Source organism: Lutra lutra, chromosome 5 (assembly GCF_902655055.1).
Source record: "Lutra lutra chromosome 5, mLutLut1.2, whole genome shotgun sequence".
NCBI classification, from domain to species: Eukaryota; Metazoa; Chordata; class Mammalia; order Carnivora; family Mustelidae; genus Lutra; species Lutra lutra.
In genome coordinates, this window is record NC_062282.1 from 90,770,595 (window position 1) to 90,794,195 (window position 23,601).

Below are 23,601 nucleotides of genomic sequence, written 5' to 3' on the forward strand. Positions count from 1 at the left end.
TTCTGTAACTAAGCCACAGATAGTAGCATTGGTAATTCCAATTTCTTTCTGGCTAAGAACACATTCAAGGAAGAAGACTGCTATAATCAAAGAATGGACTATTCTGCAGTTAGAACAAAAGATGGTAAAGGCAGCATAATTCTTTTGAGCCATATGGGTACCACGAATGCCAAAGAAAGTTTTACAGTCTACTGATGTCTGCATGGGATGGCTCTCTTTAGGAAAACATCATCTTCCCAAGCAAATAAACACTAGATCATTGAATTAATTGGAGGGATGAGAAGCTCATGAAAATCTAAATGAATTCTAATGTCAGGAGCTACCTAACTAATCTGCCCTATCCAAGATGTCTTTTTGCAACTGTGGGTCTTGATCTGCCCACACATTGAGACCAATCTTTCATTTTGGTTGCATAATGTTTGGAGTCTCTGACCTCAAAAGCTTTGCAAACTGCCAAATTTCTCTTTTGACTCTCTGACCCATAACTATTTGCCTAAATATATTGTTTGTATTCTGAGTCTTAATTTCCTGTATTCCTAGCCTGTGTTCCCAATTTCTACTCAACTCCCTAAGCTTCTATATCTGGTTTGATGCCGTAAGAATTTCATGACCCTGCTTTTTTGCACATAGACTCCTGACTTATCATCTGGCTTCAATCTTCATTATCATATATATTCCCATGCCACTTTGAGCCCCAGTTTCAAACTCCCATCTCTACCAAGGTCTTGGCCTTTGACCAAGAACTTACCTTCCTTTATATCTACCTGTCCTTCCTAAAATGTACTAACAATTTGTTGAGTACTGCTGTGTGTACTGTGTTCATTCATGTCTATGTCTATGCACAGGCCTCACAAAAATCTAGTAATGACTATATCATGTTTTTCATTTGATAGGCAGCACACAAGAAGCCCAAACATACAGCATACCACTAAGTCATACCACTAATAAAAGGTAGAAGGAGGTGACAGATCTATTTCTATCTGGCAATAAAATCATTCTCCATGGGAGACTGTTATATGGGTACCCCTCAATAACTGCTACCTTCAATCATACCTGTCCTTATGTTGTCTCTCCCATGCTGATTCTTACTTAGCTATATGAGTGGCTTCAGCTAAAGTGACATTGGCAGACATGATACAAGCAAAAGGTTCATAAGCTCTTGCACATTGGTCAGGACTTGTTCATTTAAAACATCTCTTGTAGCCAAGTACCATATAAAAACCCTGACCAACTTGAGTCTGGCATGCTACAAGGAAGCCCAAGCTTATTACATGTAGAAGCCATGTAGATGAGCTTAGAAGTGCCAGGTAGAGGACTAAAGCTTTCTTGGACCTCCAAGCCTAGACCAGCTAGACTTAACACCACATAGAGCAGAAGACTTTCTCAGACAAGTCCTGCCCATAAGAAATAATAAATTGTTGCTTTAAGACACAAAGTCCAACCCAGGTCCTTCTGGGTTGGAAAATAAAATTATTACTCCTTTTCAGCCCTCCAGATAGCAAAAGGTTCTCAGAGTAGGAAATAGCCTCTGATCAAATCCTGAGAGCTGCTCTTAAAATGGGGCCTCCAGCTTCCAAGTGTTAGAATTTCTTCCAAATTTTTTCTTCTGATTGAGTTCCAGTTTCAAAGCATTGTGGTCTGAGAATATGCAGGGAATAATCTTAATCTTTTGGTATTGGCTGAGACCTGATTTGTGACCCAGTATGTGGTCAATTCTGGAGAAAGTTCCATGTGCACTTGAGAAGAATGAGTATTCTGTTGCTCTAGGGTGGAATGTTCTGTATATATATATGAAGTCCACCTGGTCCAGTGTGTCATTCAAAGTTCTTGTTTCTTTGTTTATTTTCTGCTTAGATGATCTGTCTGCTGTTGAGAGTGGAGTGTTGAGACACATAGATCAATGGAACAGAATGAAGAGCCTAGATATAGACCCTCAAATCTAAGGTCAGCTAATCTTCAACAAAGCAGGAAAAAATATTTAATGGAAAAAATACTATCTCTTCAACAAATGGTGCTGGGGAAATTGGATAGCTGTACACTTACACCATACATAAAGATAAACTCTAAATGGATAAAAGACCTCAATGTGAGAGGAATCCATCAAAGTCCTAAAGAAGAACATAGGCAGTAACCTCTTTGACATCGGCCACAGCAATTCTTTCAAAGGCAAGGGAAATGAAAGTGAAAATGAACTTTTGGGACTTTATCAAGATGAAAAGCTTCTGCACAGCAAAAGAAAGAGTCAACAAAACAAAGAGGCAACCTGTGGAATAGAAGATATTTGCAAATGACACTACGGATAAAGGGCTGATATCAAAGATCTATAAAGAACTCAAACTCAACACCCCAAAAAACAAATAATCAAGTCCAAAAATGGGCAGAAGATGTGAACAGACACTTCTCAAAAGAAGACATATAGTGGCTAACAGACATGGAAAAATGTTCATCATCATTAGCCATCAGGGAAATTCAAATCAAAACCACATTGAGATACCTTCTTATACCTGTTAGAATGGCAAAAATCGGCAAGGCAAGAAACAACAAATGTTGGAGAGGTTGTGGAGAAAGGGGAACCTTCTTACACTGTTGGTAGGAATGCAAGTTGGTAAACAGTGTGGAGGCTCCTCCCACACTTCCAAACACACTTTGGAAAACAGTATGGAGGTTCCTAAAAAGTTAAAAATAGAGCTACCCTATGACCCAGCAATTGCACTACGGGGTATTTACCCTGAAGATACAGATGTAGTGAAAAGATGGGCCATATGTACCCTAATGTTCATTGCAGCAATGTCCACAATAGCCAAACTGTGGAAAGAGCCAAGATACCCTTCAACAGATGGATGGATAAAGAAGATGTGGCCCGTATACGCAATAGAATATTACTCAGCCCTCAGAAAGGATGAATACCAAACTTTTACATCAACATGGATGGAACTGGAGGAGATTATGCTAAGTGAAATAAGTCAAGCAGAGAAAGTAAATTATCATATGGTTTCACTTATTTGCGGAACATAAGAAATAGCATGGAGGACATTAGGAGAAGGAAGGGAAAAATGAAGGAGGGGATATCAGGGGGACATGAACCATGAGAGACTATGGACTCTGGGAAACAAACTGAGGGTTTTAGTGGGGAGGGGGGAAGGGCTAGCCCAGCGATGTGTATTAAGCAGGGCACGTATTGCATGAAGTGCTGGGTGTTATACCCAATGAATCATGGAACACTACTTCAAAAACTAATGAGGTACTGTATGGTGACTACACCACATAATTTAAAAAATGTGGCCTCCAGGTAATTATCAATTCAAGAATGTGGCAGAAAGAAATCTCTTAAGACCCTTGTAAGATCCAGTCAGCCAGAAGACAAGAAATTCTAAAATCCTTAAGGATGTTGCTCCCTAACATCTTGACTCTCAGCCTAAAGCAGAAAATTGTCTTAAGGAGATTTGTGCAAGTATATTTTACTTAATGGACAGAAATGTAATTGACTACATGGGAAAACCACAAAGCTTTTAAAGGAAATGTATCATCTTGAACTGAAAGGGAAAGAAGCTGAACAAAATGAAAAGAGGCCTCCAAACTTCCACTGACATAAAAAAGCCTGAAAAGCTACTTAGCAGCAAACATGGGTCATTTCTTATATAAAAGGAAAGATGACTTAGAGGACAGAGCCAAGATCCACTGAGAGCAATTAAATAGAAAATCACATGCAAAGAATTGGGTCTTTTTCAAGAAATGTTTCTTGTCCCTAGATTTGAGGGAATTGGTAACATATTTCCAGTTGGATTTCAGAATTGCTTTGGAAGATTAAGTGTTGCGTGCCCCACATTTCCCTTCTTTTCAGTGCCCAGGTCTATGGCCAGAGAAACTTAATACCTGTTTCATCACTGTATGTTGCAGGGGGAGAGGAACATATAGAGATTATATTAATCTCTTGAGAGATCAAGTCTCTGGATCAAGAGAAGTTATATCTGAAGAGCCTCAACTTCAAATGTTCATTGCAGCAATGTCCACAATAGCCAAACTGTGGAAAGAGCCAAGATACCCTTCAACAGATGAATGGATAAAGAAGATGTGGCCCATATACACAATAGAATATTACTCAGCCCTCAGAAAGGATGAATACCAAACTTTTGCATCAACATGGATGGAACTGGAGGAGATTATGCTAAGTGTATATTTGTATTTAATTTATATGATATGATACTGGACCTAGATTCTGGCAACTAAAAGTGTAATGCAATGAAACTTTCAGGGAAGGACATGAATTGCTTAGTCAGAGGGAAAACTGTATTGCTAGTCGACAACCATTCCTTTCTTCCCTTTGCCCATATGCTGCTCCTTACACCATAAAATATCATATTTTTTCTTCTGGTGGACAATAAGCTAGGGCTATGACTTGCTTTGGCTGAGAGAATGCAATGGAATGATGTCCTAAGAGTTCCGAGCCCAGGCATGACAGATTCAACCTCCTCTACCTGGAAAGGCAGCCAGTATGGTATAAATAGAAACTTGGGCTAGACTACTGAGTGATGAGGAACCACATGGAGAGTTGGATTGTGGAATTTATGTGGTAACTTGACTAGGTCACAATACCTAGCTATTTGGTCAAACACATCTGGATGTTGCTTTGAAGGTATTTTTTAGATGAGATTAACATTTCTTTGGTAGACTTTGAGTAAGGCTGATTATCCTCCATAACTAGATGGGACTCATTCAATCAGCTAAAGGTCTTAAGAAAAAAAAAAAAAAAGACTGAGGTCTCCAAAGGAAGAGAGAATTCTTCCAGCAGTCTGCCTTCATACATGAGAGGCAATATCGAGTCTTCCTGGGTCTCCAGCCTGTCAGCCTACTCTATAGCTTTTGGACTTTCTATCCTCTGTAATCATTTGAGCCGGGTCCTTAAAATCAGTGTGTGTGTGTGTGTGTGTGTGTGTGTGTGTGTGTGTGTGTACACATCCTGATCCTGTTAGTTTTGTTTCTCTGGAGAACACTGACTACTATGTAGAGAGAAAGAGAGACTAGACAGAAAAGCCATGAAGCAGCGTGCATGTGGGTGAAGGGTTCTTGGACTTTTCCAAGAATGGATGCTAAATGGATGCAAACAAATGGATGCAACTGAGTTGATAACACGTGAAGTAGAAGAATCACCCAACCAATCACTGCCCAAATTTCTGACCTAACAAACTGTGAGGAGAAAAATAAATTATTGTTTTAAGTCACAAGGTTTGGGGTTTATCCCACAGCATTAAGTAACTAAAACATCTCCCTTTTTACCCAGCCACTCTCTCTCCCATCCTGGACATGAGCTTAATCTTTCTCAGAGTTTTAGCTTGAGGGCAGTCCAAGAGCAACCTGTAACTTGGAATTAGCCAACCTCCAATCAGTGAAGCCACAGTTTCATTCAGACCAATTATAAGGGATCACGTTTCATTTTAAATAATGATCATTAGGGGATTTCTCATAGGTAGAGCAGCTATTAGGTGATCTTACAGTGTCAGCCTTCATGTAAAGACATACTTTCAAAAAATAGTGAAGAGGAGAAAAAGCGTGCAGCCTTCCCGTTGAGACCAGGAACACGACAAGGATGCCCACTCTCACCACTCTTGTTCAACATAGTATTAGAAGTCCTAGCAACAGCAATCAGACAACAAAGAAAAATAAAAGGTATCCAGATTGGCAAGGAAGAAATCAAACTCTCTCTCTTCGCAGATGACATGATTCTTTATATGGAAAACCCAAAAGACTCCACCCCCAAACTACTAGAACTCATACAGCAATTCAGTAACGTGGCAGGATACAAAGTCAATGTACAGAAATCAGTGGCTTTCTTAGACACTAACAATAAAAATACAGAAAGGCAAATTAGAGAATTGGTTCCACTTACTGCAGCACCAAGAACCATAAGATACCTGGGAATAAACCTAACCAAAGAGGTAAAGGATCTGTACTCGAGGAACTACAGAACACTCATGAAAAAATTGAAGAAGACACAAAAAGATGGAAGACCATCCCATGCTCTTGGATTGGAAGAATAAACATTGTTAAAATGTCTATACTGCCTAGAGCAATCTATACTTTTAATGCCATTCCGATCAAAATTCCACCAGTATTCTTCAAAGAGCTGGAGCAAATAATCCAAAAATTTGTATGGAACCAGAAGAAACCCCGAATCGCTAAGGAAATGCTGAAAAACAAAAATACAACTGGGGGCATCACGTTACCTGATTTCAAGCTTTACTACAAAGCTGTGATCACCAAGACAGCATGGTACTGGCATAAAAACAGACACATAGACCAGTGGAACAGAGTAGAGAGCCCAGATATGGACCCTCAACTCTATGGTCAAATCATCTTCGACAAAACAGGAAAAAATATACAGTGGAAAAAAGACAGTCTCTTCAATAAATGGTGCTGGGAAAACTGGACAACTATATGTAGAAGAATGAAATTCGACCATTCTCTTATACCAGACACAAAGATTAACTCAAAATGGATAAGACCAACGTGAGACAGGAATCCATCAGAATCCTAGAGGAGAACATAGGCAGTAATCTCTTCGATATCAGCCACAGCAACTTCTTTCAAGATATGTCTCCAAAGGCAAAGGAAACAAAAGCGAAAATAAACTTTTAGGACTTCATCAAGATCAAAAGCTTCTGCACAGCAAAGGAAACAGTCAACAAAACAAAGAGGCAACCCACGGAATGGGAGAAGATATTTGCAAGTGACAGTACAGACAAAAGGTTGATATCCAGGATCTATAAAGAACTCCTCAAACTCAACACACACAAAACAGACAATCATATCAAAAAATGGGCAGAAGATATGAACAGACACTTCTCTAGTGAAGACATACAAATGGCTATCAGACACATGAAAAAATGTTCATCATCACTAGCCATCAGGGAGATTCAAACTAAAACCACATTGAGATATCACCTTACACCAGTTAGAATGGCCAAAATTAGCAAGACGGGAAACAACATGTGTTGGAGGGGATGTGGAGAAAGGGGAACCCTCTTCCACTGTTGGTGGGAATGCAAGTTGGTGCAGCCTCTTTGGAGAACAGTGTGGAGATTCCTCAAGAAATTAAAAATAGAACTTCCCTATGACCCTGCCATTGCACTACTGGGTATTTACCCCAAAGATACAGATGTAGTGAAAAGAAGGGCCATCTGTACCCCAATGTTTATAGCAGCAATGGTCACGGTCGCCAAACTGTGGAAAGAACCAAGATGCCCTTCAACGGACGAATGGATAAGGAAGATGTGGTCCATATACACTATGGAATATTATGCCTCCATCAGAAAGGATGAGTAACCAACTTTTATAGCAACATGGACGGGACTGGAAGAGATTATGCTGAGTGAAATAAGTCAAGCAGAGAGAGTCAATTATCATATGGTTTCACTTATTTGTGGAGCATAACAGATGGCATGGAGGACAAGGGGAGATGGAGAGGAGAAGGGAGTTGGGGGAAATTGGAAGGGGAAGTGAACCATGAGAGACTATGGACTCTGAAAAACAATCTGAGGGTTTTGAAGGGGTGGGGGGTGGGATGTTGGGGGAACTAGGTGGTGGGTATTAGAGAGGGCACGGATTGCATGGAGCACTGGGTGTGGTGCAAAAACAATGAATACTATTATGCTGAAAATAAAAAAAATAATAAAAAAAAAACCCATATGTTCACATACACACAGGAGGGGGGAATTTGTTCAAGGAGTTGAATGTAGTAAAAATGTTTAAATAACCAACTTAAATATTAGAATATAAAAAAAAAATAGTGAAGAGGGCTAAACCCAGACAAAGATACCTTAAGGGAAAAAGGAAGCTCAGCCCTCTTACACAATAAACCATTTTGCCCCTAGAGTCTCCAAGTCATGCTGAATTCAGGAATAGAATCATTGGAATGCAAGAAGGGCTGCAGCAAGTGTCACTGAGTCACTCAATGACATGCAACAAGAATAATTGGACACAGCTCTACAGCCCAAGAGAAGAGTATTAGTGAATGGGCATAGCCACAGAAGCCTTTGAGAATTTGAGAATAATGAGGTCAATTAAATCCTGCCTATCTGTGTTCTGAGAAAATGTCACACTGTAGCTACCTTGAGACCCAGGCTCAGGGCACAAGCAGTATCATAACGTGGCAAACAAAAGAGTGGATGCTGAGTGCTGTGCAAAGCTGCTCAGAATAAAATTTCACTGTAATTTTGAGCATGTGATCCATCTGTCAAGGCAGAAAAATAACACATTTGAGAGTCTGTTTATTTATGTGAAGAGTACAAATTTTATACTCTCATTAGCACACCAAATGAAAGGCTGAAGTCAACTTCCAAGTCAATTTTATGGGACTCTGTGATAGATACAAGAACACTAAATACACCAGGCATACTTGTTACTAACATTTCTGTAAGATTAGACATTGTCCTTCTGCCACCAACCCCCTCACGCCGCCTACCCCCAAAATTAGCTGACTCTGTCTTTAATGTATCCTGGTGGTGGACCATTTCAAGCTCTTCATCTAGAAGCACATACTAGCGGTGAATATTGAATACCTATATATAATTAATATGACCCAATATCTCCCCCACTTTATCCCTGAAGCTGCATTAATGGCTGCTGTCTGCCAGCTGTGGTTTTGTCAAAGATTCCAGTTTAGATATCTAAAGTGCGATACAACAGCTTGAAAAGTCATTATGGGACTGTATCTGGCAGCTTCATTTTCCCTAAAAAGAGCTCCTTTTCTGAGAATGACTCAACTTAGAAGATGGAATAAAACATTTCTTTAGACAGACTCTTTTGCTATCTTTACCTCACTAGGTTCCCTCCAATCCTCCAAAACCAGTAAAGCCACTGTGCTTATTGAATTCCTATAACATGAGAAATACTGCAGTAGGAGAAGTGGGAAATTAACTGAAGGTATGGAGAGTGCCTAGGCTCAAGAATTCTACAATCTTTTAGATAAGGTCTTAAAAGTCCTTCTTTTAATGGTAATCTATTACAAAGTTTGCAAATCCACTATAGCTACAACTTTCTGCCGTATTTACTCACTCTCTTCTGTTAAAGACAGAGATGCTCCTGAGAGCATTTCAGCTCTCTAAGTCACCACACCTTGTGAAACCCCAACACCTTCCTTCTCCTCCACATATCGCTGCAAAGATGACAGCATCCACTACAAGCGTGTTCCTCTGCCTACGCTGTCCCCCACCCCCAGTGCTATCTGGTAATTACTAATCTCCTCAAGTGACTCTCTATCACATGTCACACAGTGATTATTATAATTCATTCTATTTTGCTTAGGCTCTTTTGTTTTCTTGGTCCTCTAGCTAGCAAGGTATTTCTTTCTGTCCCAAGTGGAAACCACTAACTTGTCACATCCTCCCCTTCTCTATTTCAAAAATACTAAGTCCTCACACATCTTCATCTCGTTTCTTCTCCTCTGTTGCTGATTTCTGAGCACGCCTGTAATCTCATCCTGACCTGTGGCCAGCCCGGACACTCCACTGAACGTCCCTTTCTTTCTAGCACAGAGGGAAATAGTGTGAAGTGGTTAAGAGCAAGTTCCCTGGAGATAATACTTCCGGTTTTAAATCCTGACACCACTGCCTGTTTGTACCACCTTGAGCAAGTTATGTAACTTCCTTGTGCCTTAGTCCCTTCACTCCAAATACAAATAATAATAGAAGTACTTCTGTCACAGTTGTGCTATGAAGATTAAATTAGTTAAAGCATTTAGCACACTGTCTGGTACTTAGTAAGTACTAAAATATTGTTATCTATTACTACTTTCCACTTTAAATTCTTTCTCTGCCTCAGCCATTTTCTTAATTCTTACATGTCCTTAAGCATCTGTGCTTTTTGTCTTCATTACTTCAATGCCAATCCTCTTTTGAAAGAGTGATTAATATTTACAGCTGAACTTGCTTCCTGACTCATTAACTCCTGGTAAATTCAGCTGTAGCCCCCACACCAATATTAGCTCCAAAGGCCTGTATTTGTTCTTATTTTTCTCCACTGACCACTGATCTTATTTTTTTTTCAAAGATTTTATTTATTTATTTGACACAGAGAGAGAGAGAGTGAGATCGAGAGAGAGAACAAGCAGGGGGGTGCAGCAGGGAAAGGGAGAAGCAAGCCGGATGGAATGTGGGGCTCCATCTCAGGACCTTGAGATCAGCCCTTAGCTGAAGGCAGATGTTTAATCAACTGAGCCACACAGGTGCCCCACTGATCTTATTTTATTTTATTTTTGTTGTTGTTGTTTTGACACAGAGAGAGAGAGATCACAAGTAGGCAGAGAGGCAGGCAGGCACAGGGGGGCGGGGAGCAGGCTCCCTGCCGAGCAGAGAGCCTGATGTGGGGATCCATCCCAGGACCCTAAGATCATGACCTGAGCCGAAGGCAGAAGCTTAACCCACTGAGCCACCCAGGTGCCCCTCACTGATCTTATTTTAAAGATTTCTTCTTGCTTCACCTGCATTACTCTGGATGATCCTGATTTTCCTCTTACCTTCCAGAGTCTTTTCTCTGGTTCTCTGGGCCTTTTCTTCCATCTACCCCTAATTCAAGGTATGCTCTGGGATTTGGCTCTGCTCTTCCTGCATCTCTGTTTCTCATGCTGGGATGCAGTGCAAGGCTGTGCAGTGAGCAAAAGTACATCTGCAGCCTCAGGAAGAACAAGGTAGGTTTGAACATCTTGGGCTGTTGTTGTGTTAGTATACTTGGCTCAATGCCCTTAGTCACAAGCTAAATCCTATTATTCCAAGCCAACAAATTTTTTTAATCTGCCAAATAAAAAGTATTCACTTGCACTGAGTGAATGGAAAGTGTGGTATTTTAGAGTTGTTGCAGAACGAAGTATCGTTATCACTACAACCAGATCAATCAAGGTGAATTTACACATGCCATGATTACGGATGGCATGAATAACTCCTGACCCTAAGACTGACTAGTGCATCTTTAAAAAAGTAGGTCAATTAAAAAAAAAAAAAAGTTGTTTTTTTTTAACAAACTAGTAATGTTTTCTTAGATTAAACATCCACACACAAACACACACAAAACACCATTGGCTCCCACAAAGTGATTAAACTTCCTACCACAAATGTGTTTTGGACAAATGTTCTATTTACAAACAGGAAACCATGTGTAGTTAAATATCTCCTTGAAGTTACTCTGAAAATAGCAAAAAGTCTAGAGATTCTGACTTTAGAGAACTAATTGCCACTCTCTATTGTTTCAAAAATATATTTATTTAATTAGAATTTCAGTTGGAAGTACTGAGAAGTGGTCACGAACAGTAATGTTTGGCACAAAAGCTTTTAACTGATAAAAATGTAAAAGATAACAAGGGAAATGCAGAATAATCTTAAGGCAGAGGGTAGGTCACAGGGAATTTGATGGCTCAAAACATCATGGCACAGTCCCACCACAACTAGGGAACTCAAAATGACCACTATAGCTGGCCACAAATTTTTAAGGTATATATTGCTATTCATGTAAAATATAGGTCTTTAATCACTGTGGACATGCAAATGAGCCTGACCTGATGGGCAATGAATGGAAAAATCCTGAGACATAGCTCCATGAAAATATATCATTGCATATATAATATTTAAGACAATTTTGGAAACACTTTGAAAGTTAAAAACGGAAGAAAGAAATCCTGGCTTTGAGAAATGCTTCAAAAACACAATCAAACAAACAGAAAAAAAAATGCTTGAAGTATCATCAAAGTTAGCTTCAGAATCACCATGGGAGGCAGAGTTCCTGAGACAAGGGCCGCTTGGTGGAACATGGCACGGCAGGGTAGGTTGAATCTGTTTTAATTCAAAAAGAGGCAATCAAGATGACAAAGTGTATTTTTACAAGGAAGGGTATTGTTGAATAATCAAGAATCTGAAAATAAATTGGATTTTTACTTAATACTATGGTGAAAACACAGATATGAATGATAGAACTACCTACTAGTCATCTACACTGATAACACACAGTCTCTCAATGTGTGTGGTTTGTTAAAGTACTTGAAGGTAGAACTGGTGATAACATTTTCAACAAGATAGAAGGATCCTAGCATGATATTAACTAGGAAAAAAATGTTGGACTCAAATCTATGTTAGACAAACATTTGAATCACTAGTGTGCATCAAGCACATGATGGCCCTGACTGCTCCAGACCAGTGTTTTTATTCATTCATCAAAAAATACGGGCGCTCACCTGGTTAAGCATCTGCTTTCAGGTCCTGGGATCAAGCCCTGTGTTGGGCTCCCTGCTTCTCTGGCCAGCAGCCTGCTTCTCCCTCTCCCTTGGCTGCTCCCCCTGCTTATGCATTCTCCCTCACTTGTTCTTGTTCAAATAAATATAATCTTTAAAAAATATTTTTTTGAGGCCAGTTGGTCCCTGTGTTGAGGGGGCCTGAGGTGTCCTCCTGGTCCATCTCCCTCCCAGCACCTCCAAAGGGGAACCATTCATCAAGGATTTTATATCCAAGGCCCAAAATGTGTTGCCCAAGATGATGAATGCCAACATGGATACAGCTGATGCTGAAAATCAACTGGAACCGGAGGACAAAGCACGACTTTAATTAGTCAATTGCTGAAACATCAGCACACACTTAGAGATCTCTCTGAAGAGCAAGTGCAGTTAAGGAAGAAAATCGGAAGCTAAAATCAGAAAGCCAAATTCTTGGACAGTATTAGAAAACCTCATGTCAGCTTCCAGTGGTTTTCAAACAACTCACACAAAAAGCAAAAGAAAGTAAGGGACTGATACCTCTTCTGTTTTACGGAATTGCTGCTGATCTTTCTTTCTTTAAGTTGGAAAGATGAAAAAAGTTACAGTAGTTTTGTTTGTGGTTTAACTGAATATTTATGAAGATAATGTCAGATCTGAGCAAAATTAAGAGCATAACAGAAGACTTACATAAGTTTGTGTATTATATTTTAGTCTAGGAAAATGTGCAAATGTATCGTACAAACTTTATAATTAGAAATACGTATATTTATGAAACTTGAAAATGAATTTTACCAAATTTGCTTTGATTTATAGATTTAGCACTGTATTTTATTATATGCAGAGTAAGATATACAAGAGAACAGCCACTGTGTTGTGAAAAGTGACCAAAATCATGTACTGAACACACAGCTTTATGTGCACCATCTACCATGTTACATATCTTGTCCATTCCCTTCAACCTTCGTATTTCCCCTCCCCTAAGGAAGAATTGGCTTCACATTTGTGAAAGTGATTTTAATAGTGAATCATCTGTGAGAGTAAGCTGAGCTTGACTTGTTGAAACTTAACCAAAAAAAGATACTTTCTCAGGTCTTATCATAGTTAGTGATAAAATGGGATCATTGGTTTCTCTTTAATCAACTGAAAACAGGGGCTATAAATATGAAGATTTTTCTTTGCCACTGAATTGTCAAATTGGGAAGGTTTGTTGGTAAAACTTTCCTTTTGCACAAAACAACCCACTTGGTATCTGAAAAAATGAGCTCTAGTTACATGTTTGAGGTGCCTGAGTGGCTTAGTCGGTTAAGCATCTGCCTTCAGCTCAGGTCAAGATCCCAAGGTCCTGTGATGGAGCCCTGCATTGGGCTCCCCATTTGGCGGGAAGCCTGCTTCTCCCTCTCCCACTTCTGTTCCTTGTGTTCCCTCTCTCATTGTGTCTCTCTCTGTTAAATAAATAAAATCTTAAAAAAGAAAAGAAATTTTTGAGAAAGATAGAAATAAGATGGGAAAAGTACTTGGCATACAGTAGTAACCAACTCTAAATGTTTTTACTCCAGATTTGTGTGATCTCTGGCACAGACTAGATCTTTTGGGGTATATATATATGAAAGTAGATTAAATATGACTAACCTTATGTCAACGACATCTAGAAGAGAACAGTTACAAAGACTTTAGTGTCAAGGTTTATTTGTGGTACCCAACAGATCAACTTTTGGAAAACTGCTTTAGAGTGCATTAAGTATCAGAATCATGAATAAAATGGGGGAGTTTTATATGTATACTAACTGGTATTCTCAGTATTTTATCTCACTACTTCTAGAATTTTCTCAAAACCTAACTACTTGGTTTGCAGAGTTTTAGTCACTTTTTGACAATTTCTAAAACTATAGTTTGTTGATTCCATTTGGTAAGAAAATTATTATCACAAGTAATGCTAAAATGTTAAATAGAAAAGGAGATCCACTAATACAGTTTTGGTTATTAGATTTGGGCTAAATTTTTTAAAAAATTTTATTCATTCATTTGACAGAGAGAGACCTAGAGAGCAGAAGCAGGGGGACAGCAGAGGGAGAAGAAGCAACTGGCTGAGCATGGAGCCTGATGCAGAGCTTGATCCCAGGAGCTTGGGATCATGACCTGAGCCGAAGGCAGACACTTAATCAACTGAGCCACCCAGATGTCCCAGAATTGTGGCTACTTTTAATCATAGAATAATCTTATGTTTGTATTGATGTAAGATTTGACCAATGGCTTCAGCTGGGATGAATGTAATAATTATGCTGCAAACATTTTTCATCCCTTTAGTGACCTATTTTACAAACATTTCAAATTATGCTGTAGTTTCGCTTTACTATTTAAAAAAAGCTGTTTCAGAATACACACACACACACATATGTGCATATATATATGTATATGTATGTATGTATTTGAGCTCCTACTGTGCCTACCACTATGCTAGATCCTAAGGATTTCACTATGGATAAAGCAGACAGTCTTATCCTTCAAGTGTTTACATTTGCCAAGAGATTCCTTCAAAAGATTTTTTTTTGTTTTATTTTCCTTGATTTTTCTCAGGGTGTTCATAGTAAACTAGATAATTTTGCAAAATGTGATATTTTTAATGTTCCTTATTTTAGATAAATTGTAATATAATGAGAAGAGAATGAGAAAGCTTATAGTACCACCTAGATGCATTCTTGCGCAACCAAAAAATAGTACTCATAGAGTTTTCTAATTCAGTCATAAATTAATTTATTTCCTTGGAAATAAAAAAGCCATCATGAAAAAAAAAACCCTAAGTATTATGAGTTAATTTAGTTTTTGTACTTCTAATAAATTGGGTCACAGGGAATTATGTATTTAGCTGATTTCCCCCCAAAGTCTGAACACCCTCATTCAATCATTGTGAGGTAAAATTAAGGTGATGATTTTCACAGAACGTGACAAATTATAACATGGTATAGAAGCCTGACAGTTGAATGGAGATGTCAGAATGTAAATAATCTGAGACTCACCTCATTAACATGTGACAAAAATTACAACATCAGTCACAAAATAAAGATTATTATTCCTTCATTGAAAATATCCTTTTTGGCTATTTCCATGGAAATTTAAAAAACACTAACCAGTGGATCAGAGACTCTTTTTATCCCCTACTAGGCAAGTAGGCAAGTGAGCCAACTCTTCAGCAAGTAGATGAAGTCATTGAAATCTTTGGCAAGAAAGGCCTGACAACATGGTATCATCTTTCCATTTGTGATTCTGGCTTGCTTCTCCTATGAGATTCCCCATATACAGCTCCCTGTGTCTTCAAAAATTACTTTTTGAGTGCCCACAGGTACTTGTGAATTTGCTTCCTAAGAATAAGGCAACACCATGAAGAAAAAGTACAGATCAGTTGGACTCAGTGGATCTGATTTGCTATCTTTAATTCAGTCCAACGTATATGTGAAAGTGATAAATTCAATGTATAACATTTCAGGCCTCATCTTTTGGTTATCACTTTCCCTTAACATTCGTATGAATTCGTCAGTCATTCCCTTCAGCTATTCTCCCAGTTTTTATTTCTGGCACCATACAACCCATTTTCCACATAGCAGGCAGAGAAATAATTTAAAAATCTACATCAGATCATTAATCACTGGGTTTAAAGACCTCAATATTTTACTGAGGCATTTAGAACAAAACCCACTGCTTCGCATGGCCTTTCAGACCTCTGCTCACTCTTTCAATTCATTTTGTACCATAATTCCCTAGACCTCTTTTTCTTCTCCATAGTAGCTTCCTCACATCCAAAGGCTGTATTTTGCTCAGGTCACTTGTTCCCCAACCTCAAGCCAAATAAACTCGTTCCCCATCCTCAAATCAACTTTTATTCAAAAGTTTCTTTGACCATATCTTCTCACTTCCCCATCACTCGAGACTTCATTATGTTTTGCTTCCATCACAATAGTTATTTTCTGAATTATCCTGCTTATTTATTAAATTAGCTTATTTATTAAATTAATAATTATTATTTATTAATTTAATAAATTAAATTAATGTGTCTCCCTCTCACTATATCTGTGATCTGTCTCCCTCTCACTATACAGTAAGCTCCAAGACAGGCTTTATTTCAATTATGGGCATATCCCTAGTGTCTAAAACGGTGTCTAGTACATGCTGGGTACTCATAGTTGATTAAATCGATGAATATAGCAGAATCATCATTAATGAATGAATCAGGGAGAAATTATATGTGATTAGATCACAGAGTAGAATAAAGAATCTACACATTAAAAAAAATCAGATAATACTAAGGGAATGTTGCACTTTGAACTATGCCTCCAAATAATCTAGATTAAAACTTTAGTTTCCTCTGTTGTTCTAGGTATGTGAATATGTTGGAAAATTCCAAGGATCTGTGCTCCATATTCCATTCCTGATTATATCATTTTCACAACCATTATTCACTTCTAGGCAGAGGACTCTTAAATATTTCTCTCAGTTTTCATGTTCCATCTGCCCCAAAACATCATTATTCCTCAGAGACAGACCCTCTTTCTCTGCTCCTTATCTTAGTTAGGCTGGTAGCCTTCCAGAAATTCTCTTTGCCTCTTTCATCTATCTACTGTGTTTCTTTCCCTCCTCTCAACACACATCTTGGCAAAATTCTTCACATCTGACCCATTGTTTCTGTATCTACTACTCTGGGTCTAACATCCTTCATTGCTTGCCTAAACCATTGTTAAAATTTTCGAAATGGTCTTCTTACTATAATTATTTCCTCCCTCCAATCCATCTGTCCCTAAATCCTAGATCTATTCATTTCACTCCTCAAATCTAAACCTTCCATGGGGACAAGTAACTACAGAAAGTAATCCCAATCTCTGAACATACACTCCATAAAATGTCCCTGAAAGATATTTCTAGTTTATAATCCTAACCTTCCCTTTTCCCTCCACAAATCTTTGCATTAAAAACTCTCATGAATCAACATTCTACAAAAAGCCTCCATGTTTTTGTCACCACTGACCTTTCTGTCTATACTATCTCTACTCATTGTGCCCATTCCCTGACCCCTGTATTCTGGACACTTCACACAGGTTGAATTTGCTGAGTAAATAAACCTCTGTCCTTCTTTCAAGGCCAAGCCTATGACAGTTTCATGAAATCTTCCCCCGTCCCTCTGGTCAGATTACCCTTTCCCTCCCTGAAGTGTATATTATACTTCGTAGCTCTATTTTAGTATTTTAAGCATACTCTGCTTTCCAGTATAACTGGTTGGGTACACATCTGTCCTTCCCAGTAAACTAAAATTTTCATGATGGCTAGGACTATTGCTAATCCATGAAGAATGTTTCCGTGGCATAGATTAGGTTAACTGAAGGTGATTGTTGAAGTCAGGATGAGAGTAGAGTGTTTGTGGAGGTGGTGGTCAGAGTCTAAGGTGGTGAGGATGTGGTAGATGAGGTGAGCTGTGTATGGGATAGTAGTGGTGTGAAGTCCCAGCATTATCTTCAGTGGTGTGGAAATTTCTCACACTGTGATTTTATTTGCCACTTTTGGCTACCAGAAGACTGAATCAATCCAAGTAGGCACCGAGATGCTCTTACACCCTAACGTAAGGTTATATAATCATTCCAATCATCATCCATTAATATCTAAAGTGCTTGGTGGAAGCATTGGGCAGAAATAAAGAGCAAATGATCTAATTAATTCCCCTATCCTAAAGCCCTAGCTGCACAGACTTCCCTTCAATAACCATGACCCAAACTGTGCTTAAAGAGTAGGTTAATATCCAGGATCAGAAGAGCTGAAAACTAAATCTTGCAGCAAAACATTCATTCTCATATTCAGATGAAAAAATGTCTACTCACATTTTGAAGTCTGCATAAGCCAAACCTTAAAAAGCTATGTAATTTTCAAGTAATACAGTCCACAGTCATATTTTATTTATAGATGACGTGGCATCTTAAAATTCAAAGCTTTTGTTGAAATTAGGTAGAAAATAATGTAGAACTTGAAAATGTAATGGACAACTCAGACTCCTTCAGATTTTATTTCTGAAAAAGAAAATATTTCCTTAAATTCAGAGATATATATCTTCCTTGACATCTTTAGAATCTTTTGAGATTTATTTGGGGGAAAGGAGTGGGAAGATTACCATCCATGATTAAAGAAACTCTGATTTATTCCATAGATTCCAGAAGAAATCTTTTAATTTAACAAACATTAATTATAAACAAAAATTTTAAAGGTGTTTCACGTGGCAAATAGATATTAAAGGAAATTCAACATTACAGGGGCTATTTGCTTCCCCTTATTTCTCTACCTTATTAGTTCTTACCATATCCTGACATTGTAAGTAAATCAAAATAAGAGTCACGAAAACACATAGGAGCCAAAATGGTGCAAGTCAGCAGACCACTCTCAAAAATCAGAACAGCAACACTGAAAAAGCCAGGGATAATTGACATGTACATTCTTCCTCTAAATCTGTGTTTGACTCAAAACTAGAGTATATTTCAGTCAGCTAACTCTGCCTCACGAAGAAAAAGAAAATTATGTGCGCTATTTAAATCTACCTTTTTACCTGCTGCTAAACCACTGAGCTTTTTAACTGAAATTCCACATTTAAAAAGTGTAAGGTATTTATAGTAAGAATAAACTACTAAAATACCCATCCAAATTATGCCAAATCTTGATCCTAATGAGGATAGATAAAAGCAAATACTGTGTCTTAGAATAACAGGGAGAAACTGTGTATCATTCACTACAGGTTACAATAACTGGAATTATTTAGTTCATAGACAAAATGGTCAAACCTGATATAATTACATATGAAAGAAATGTTATACTGTAGACTAACAGTGACGTTAAAGCAAATTATAAGTAATAACAAAACTCACCTTTATTTTCTAACTATTATCTAGGGAAGTATTTTATTATCAGCTGGTTAGTGAAAGACATAAATGCTCTTTTATTTTATTTTTTTTTTAAAGATTTTATTTATTTGACAGAGAGAGAGAGATCACAAGTAGGCAGAGAGGCAGGCAGGCAGAGAGAGAGAGAGAGAGAGGGAAGCAGGCTCCCCGCCGAGCAGAGAGCCCGATGTGGGGCTCGATCCCAGGACCCTGAGATCATGACCTGAGCTGAAGGCAGAGGCTTTAACCCACTGAGCCACCCAGGCGCCCCCATAAATGCTCTTTTAAATAGAGCTTTGGAAATAAATTTGGTAATTCAGGGAAATACAGTAAAACCTTATTATAGATTAAGCTATATTTAAGAAAAAATGATGACTGATGAAGATGGTAGCCAACAGAACTAACGACTTATTGGAGAGAATATAAGTCTATTCTTTAAACTGTAGCAAGTTGACATTTATCATTTCATTTGATCAATGTGTACAGTCACACTGCATAATTTAAGCTTTTAACTTTGGTAAAACTTACCACCTAGTTTCTACTTCTCTATCATGTTCTTATCTGTAGAATTAGAGTATTATTTTTAACTTCTCCCTGATGACCTCAAAACATTCTATTTTCTGAATAATTCCATAACTGACAAGGTTAAGACAGTGTACAGACATTCATTTGTTCTAAATGAAAAAGATGCTCATTCCCATAGTATGTTACTTTGGTGTCATACAGAATACACTGTGGGGTTAAGAATAGTACAGACCTGTGTTCAAATCCTCCCCCTTCTAGGGAAGTCATTTAACCTCTCTGAACTGGGTCCTCTAACTGTACAGTGGAGATAATTTACTGGATAAGCTAGCTCTGAGAATCAAATGAGATAACCTATGTGAAGCATCTGCCATATAGCATTCCACACAGCAGTCATTTAAAACATATTGTCCCCACTGCTCCTAGCTACAAGTCCTTTTAGGTGAACATGTTAAGTGAAAGATGGCACATAAGCTTGTGAAACTTTGTGGCTGTTCAGAATTCCTCCAACAGAAAAACTACATCTGTCTTTGAAATCCACATTGCATATTTTGAAGAAGTGCAGTTCTTCTTGCAATATCTTTACGTCTCTGCAGGTAGGTCAGCTGAAAACTTATTATGGCAACATTTTGTGGGTAAGCCATGACTGTCACCACCACCACCAAATAAAACATTAATTCTGTATCAAGTGTCTGACTCCTATGACAATGCTATTGTGATTAGAAATTATCTCTAGATTTGGCAAAAAAACAAATGTCTATGTTAAGATCTACACAAACTCTCTCCCTCCCAGCATCCTTTTTACTTAGTTTATACCCACTGAGATCTATATATCACTGGTAAAGTATCACCCTTTTCAGCTGTGCTGGTTGGGTGAAGCACCAATTTTCCTTGAAAGATGGGCAACATTTCCTTTCACTGTCAAAATTCTATCTTTGGTTATATAATGGGAACAAAACCACAAAATCCTCAGCAATTTATCACCAGTGTTTGATAACTGCCAGTGATCACTGTGGGTTTTGAAGGGCTCTAGAATAGGAATTTCAAAGAAAAGACATTCTCTTTGGGACGCCTGGGTGGCTCAGTTGGTTAAGCAGCTGCTTTTGGCTCAGGTCATGATCCCAGCGTCCTGGGATCAAGTCCCACATCGGGCTCCTTGTTCTGTGGGGATCCTGCTTTTCCCTCTGCCTCTGCCTGCCACTCTGTCTGCCTGTGCTCGCTCTCTCTCTCTCTCTCTAAAAAAAAAAAAAAAAGAAAAGAAAAGATATTCTCTTCAAAAGTCACTATTGGTAGATTCTACATGAAAGAAGTTTCCTTGGTTATCCTACCACTCTGACATTCCAGGAACTCAAAACATACTCTCAAAAAGAGTGAATAAAAATGGTGAATTTTATGTTGTGCATTTTTTACCACAATCAAGAAAAAAGTAAGTGATTCTAGCTAGCTCTAAAGTCTCACTGTTAAAAGTCAAGTAACTGTCCTAAACCTTAACACTTAATCTCAGTATTCATTAATTTTATGCATCTCACTGGCTGATGTATCCTTCTTTCTTGATGACACCCTAAGGACTTAGAGATCCTGTCCCTTAGCAAGTTGAAAATTGGGCTTTCTGGAGGGGAGAATTTTCACACCATCTGGATGAGCCAAAGGGTCATGTCACATCCTACTTACCAACGCAACTTCTAGAATCCATGTGGTGGAAGTACAGCATAGAGAGAAATTTGGCAAAAGACATGTGGGGAAAAGAAAAAGGATTTGCTCCTAGTTTTTTTCCTCCACTAAAAATATTTCTAGGGTGTAGTTTTTGAATAAAATAATAATAATATATACTGTTAGTTCAGAGTCCTTTCCATGAGTTATATGTAAAGGACTCTAAGTTTTCAGAGAAGTGTTTAGACTACTCTCTTTACTAGCAGACTTTATCTTATAAATTCTGGCCTTCCCTCTCAGATGATAAGTAAGAATATTCTAGATAGAGAAGATGTCAAAAGGGCAATATTGTTGGAGGGGTAGGAGTGGATAAGCAGAGCATATATACAAAAACAACCACCATGCAAGTGAAGGAGATTTTTCGGGGGCTGGTTAAGTGTTGGAGATTTTTAGGAGTTGGGTTACAGATGGGAAATGTGTGAATTTCCCATTGCCTCTATAACCCATTACCACAACTTAGTGGCATAAAACATCACAGATTTATTCTCTTATAGTTCCAGAGGTCAGAAGTCCAAAATGAGTTTTATAGAGCTAAAAGTAAGATTTTGGCAGGCTTGGCTGGGGCGGGGTGGCGGGGGAATCAATTCTGTTCATCTTGTAGTTTGTAGAGCCACCCACACTTGTTAGCTTGTGGCCACATCGCACCAATTTCTACTTGTGTCATCACAGTGCCTTCTTACCTCTTACCTCCTTGTCTCTCTTACAAAATACCTCTTCTGATTATATTTAGGGCCTAAAATTCAATGACTGAGCATCCTCTCCCATCCCAAGATCATTAAATTAATCACATCTGTGAAGTCCTTTCTGCCATGAAAGGCAATATATTTACAGGTTCCAGGGATTAGAATATGGACATTTTCTGGGGGCCATTATTCAGCCTACCATGGGAGGAACTAAAAATTATGATAATATCATTACTACACATTGTTCATGATGCTAGATACTTCACATGCATTATATCCCATAATTCTCTTTCTTCTCTGCCTCTCTGCAACACAGTAATGATTGAAGATAATATTTAAAATATTTAAAAACTTGTACATCAGGGCACTGAGCAGTAACACTAGATTCCAGACATAGTCCTGGAGCTGTCACAGCTGTGTTACCAAGAGAGTCCTACGTAGTCCCAGGAAAGCATCTGGAAAGCCATAATGTGCAAATGTGAGCCTACTGATTAAATTCTTAGCCTGAGGAGAAGCTTACTAAGCACCTAACAGAGGCAGGTCCTCTGCAAGGTACTATCCATGCATTAACATAATTTATCCATACTTAAACTTTCTTGGGAGAGAGGCTGTTATCACTATTTTACAGATGAAGGAAATTAAGACTCCATGAAGTTAAATGACTTGCCCATGTCCACAGTGAATATCATTGGGATCACCAGGAGCCAAACCCTGTGTGACTGTGACTTCCCTTTTCCTGCCATCAGGTTACACTGAGTCTTATGCAAAAATCTAATATAATAATATAGTCTAGAGATACTGAAGGATTATCAAAGCAATATGATGGTCTGAATAATAAATTAAATATTAGAGTTATAAAAATAATGTAATGAACCCTTCTTTAATGACAAGAGTCAGTGTGGCCACTAATGCTCCTCAAGAGAAGGTCTAATCATCATATCAAATGACCCAATCTGTTACTTCTTGGGAGAGGCCCAGAAAGGCTCCTTTCCACAGAAGCATTGCCAAAAGGATCTAAGTGCACATGAGCCTCCCAAGCATGGGGCTCTGCACAAGAAAGTCTTTGGCTGTCTAATATGCCTACCACTGGCTTTTCTACCAGTGTCATGTATCATTCCCAGCATATTCAATCTAATTCTTAAAGTTGTGCAACAGTAAAATTAATTATACCCATCTTGGTTTGCTTAGGCCTATGAAATTTAATAGCCACCAACAATATAAGACATTGACTGATGACTTTCAAAATAAAATTTGGCTGGAAATATCACAGTCATCAATCCTCATCATTACTTGGAAGTATCATATTCATTTTTTGTTTGATATGCAACAAATGTATTTATTTATGTGAGCCTGACAGATTTTTTGCTGTAATTAAAGGAACCATGAGAAAGCAAGTGCAAATTCATAAGATATTAAAATACTTCAAATCATGGATTATCACTGGATCCAGGTACAAATGTCCTATTATTCATGTGCACACCCTTGTATAGACACTCAGCACATAATTTATAATACCTATCAGCGCCTTCAGCGTATCATAAGGAGGAAG

The 23,601-nt window shown here is 38.3% G+C and overlaps 1 protein-coding gene and 1 pseudogene across 1 annotated transcript in view; one reads left to right on the forward strand and one right to left on the reverse strand.

Moving 5' to 3' along the window:
• Positions 1–23,601, reverse strand: part of PDE4D (phosphodiesterase 4D) — a 1,258,413-nt gene that overhangs the window by 1,015,739 nt on the left and 219,073 nt on the right. The gene's annotated exons all lie outside the window — the stretch shown is intronic.
• LOC125099739 (short coiled-coil protein-like) lies at positions 12,467–12,758 on the forward strand (annotated as a pseudogene).